Source organism: Choloepus didactylus, chromosome 2 (genome assembly GCF_015220235.1).
Source record: "Choloepus didactylus isolate mChoDid1 chromosome 2, mChoDid1.pri, whole genome shotgun sequence".
In the NCBI taxonomy this organism is placed as follows: domain Eukaryota; kingdom Metazoa; phylum Chordata; class Mammalia; order Pilosa; family Megalonychidae; genus Choloepus; species Choloepus didactylus.
The window spans coordinates 8,055,280-8,058,336 of record NC_051308.1 but is presented as its reverse complement, the minus strand read 5'-3'; the positions used below and the strand labels follow the sequence as shown (position 1 = coordinate 8,058,336).

Below are 3,057 nucleotides of genomic sequence, written 5' to 3'. Positions count from 1 at the left end.
AGGCTTAAGATACATATAAAACAATCACACTGTGTGGATTTATTCTGATCCTAATTCAAACTGAGTATACGTGTTTATACACATCCACGTGTGTGTTTATGTGTCCATGTATGTGTGTGCAAAAGAGATATAATCTAGAAAATGTGAGCAATGTTAATATTTGATATTAATAAATTATCATCATCAATAATTGAGACGTATCACCACCACCATCTCCACCAGCATAGCTTGTGTTGGAGCCAAGAGGAGACCACGGGCCCCACTGCCCAGCCTCTTCTTCCTGCTACTGGTCACCAATTTCCTTGGGGCTTGTTTCAACAACCTGTTAAAACATGGTGGGTTACTATGAAGTTCCAGGTGTGCAGAGACAAGCCTCACCTACAGATATTAAAAGGCATATCGTAAATTGGCACTGAAGTGGCACCCTGATGAAAATCCTGAGAATGAAGAAGCAAAGAAAAAATTCAAACAAGCAGCTAAGGCATATGACATGTAATCAGATGCCAAAAAATGGCACATCTGTGATAAATATGGCCAAAAGGGATTTAACGGTGGTGGTGGAGGTGGAAATCATTTTGACAGTCCACACGAGTTTCACTTTATGTCCACAATCCATATGATGTCTTCAGGGAATTTTTTTGGTGGCAGGGACTCATTTTCATTTGACATCTTTGACTCATTTGAAGATTTGGGAAGGAATCAAAGAGGGCCCTGTGGAAGCAGAAGCAGAGGTGCAGGATCTTTTTTCTTTTCCTTCAGTGGGCATCTATCTTTTGGAGGTAGATAATCCTCTTTTGATGAAGGGCTTACTTCATTTGGTTCACTGGGGCATGGAGGCCTACTTCATTTTCTTCCATGTCATTTGGTGGTTGTAAGATGGGCAACTTCAAGTACATATCAACTCCTACTAAACTAGATAATGGCAAAAAATGACTACAAAGAGAATTGTCAAGAATGGTCAAGAAAGAGTAGAAGTTGAAGAAGATGGCCAGTTAAAGTCCTCAACAATAAATGGTGTGCCGAGGGAAGAAGCCTTTGCAGAAAGAATGCAGGCAAAAAGGACAAAAAATGCCATCCTTCCCAACCAACCCAAGTCCATTCACTGAAGTCTCACAGACCTTCCACTTTTCCCAAACAGTATCTCATTGTATTGTGAGGAAATGATGACCAAGACAGACCTCAGGTCACATCAGCTGGTATCCTTCCATTTTTGTAGCAGGTGTGCAAAGGAGACTAATGGGGGCGGGGTATAAAAGTAACACTTCCCTTAATTCAGAAAGAAAAAGAGACAAAAAATCCCTATGTTGTTGTGTTCTGATCTGAACAGGCTGGGGTTGGGGGAAACATGGGGGAAAAGAACTGTTGAAAGGTTGTTTCAAGCAAAAGTCTGGGTAGAAGTTTGTGTGCTCTTTGTTCACCTCCTGGGATATCCTTCAAGTAATTTTTAACCTCAATGGTTCAAAGCTTCCCCCACCATCAATACAGGGTCACAGACTTCTATGTGTATGAAGTATGTTATTGTGTTAGGCAAAGGATGAAAGATACCACATAATTGCAAGGTGTTGCTTTTATCTTATATGCTCCCAGATTCTGCCTTTTTTTTTTTTTTATGATTTTCAACTTAGTGCTGAAACTTACACCTGACACATGACCCTGAGACCAATCACTGAACTGTTGATAGCTTACTCAAAAGAGGGCATGCAAATGGAAGAAGATTTTTCATAAGATGGAGTATGGACTGGGCTATAAGCAGAAATCTTATAGCCAATGGACAATTTGTCAAATCTCAAACAATAATTTAGGTATGATAATATTGCTATGTATTTTTAAAGCATCCCTATCTTTTAGAGATATACATTAAAATATTTTCATTAAATATTTACATTTGAAATATACAGTGCCTGTTTTTGCTTAACATAAGGTGGGGGATAGGGTAAGAGGTCATGGGTAGAGGTATAAATGAAACAGGATTGTCCATGTTGACAATTTTTGAATATGTTGCAATTTTTCCACATTAAATATTGTATAAAACTGCTCTTTGAAAAACTGGGAAGTCTAGTGAAGACAAACATTTCTAAAAAGCAAAAAGAAAACATTGGGAATGTAAAGGAGAACTTTATAACAGGTTTTTAAAACTATAAATATGGATTTATATTTAAAAAATTTGAAAACTTTAATAGTTTTCTAAAATAATACAATTTATCAAATTTTGATAAAGGAGAAAATCTTGAATAGGCCATTGCTATTGAAGGAATTAAAACCATAGATAAAGATACTGATCACCTGGCTGAAAGTGGGGGGGTAGAGGTCTAAACATGGATAATTTTATGGTAGAATTCTATCACATGTGCAAGGAACAAAAATTTCCCATCTTACACAGTCCTTTCTTGAGGAAAACAACAACAAAATAAATTGGAGCAATCTCCCACATTGATAACTTTGTTACCATAAGTAATTTGCATAAGAAACATTAGAAGGACTCCAATTAAATCCAAGACTGAGGTGCCCACCATCATTGCTACCATTTAACACTCTAATTAATCTTCTATAAGATAAATAAAGGAATATTGGAAAGGAAGAAGAACAAATGTTATAACTGGAAAATTATATGAAAATCCAAGAAAATCAACTGGCCAACCATTAGAATAAAAGAGTTCAGAAATGTAAAGAACTAAAACTCTTTATAGGCTACTCAATGGTCTCTCTTAATGAGAGGAAGAATTGGCAATGTGGGAGAGAATATTAATTATACTCTACAGTTCATATTGTTTGAAAGTGTTGTCACTGAGTATGTATTTCTCTCTAAAACAAATAACTTGATTTTAACTTAAAAACAAAGTATTCAGTGATGCTAAAGATAAAAACTAAGAACCCCAAAGGAGGAAAACAAATAAACAAACAAAAGATTAAACAAAAAAAAACTTGGTCAGCATTAATGACAAGATCACCAGTATATTTTATGAAATATGATTCTACCCTTTTTGAAAAATCACAGCTACATTTGGCCATTTTTCCACTCCTCCTCATCCCATTCTCCTTCGCCAATCCATAAGTAAA

The 3,057-nt window shown here is 36.1% G+C and overlaps 1 pseudogene; it reads left to right on the top strand.

Annotated features, from left to right (window-relative positions):
• The first annotated feature begins 332 nt into the window (after positions 1–332).
• LOC119528239 lies at positions 333–1,106 on the top strand (annotated as a pseudogene).
• Positions 1,107–3,057: the final 1,951 nt, after the last annotated feature.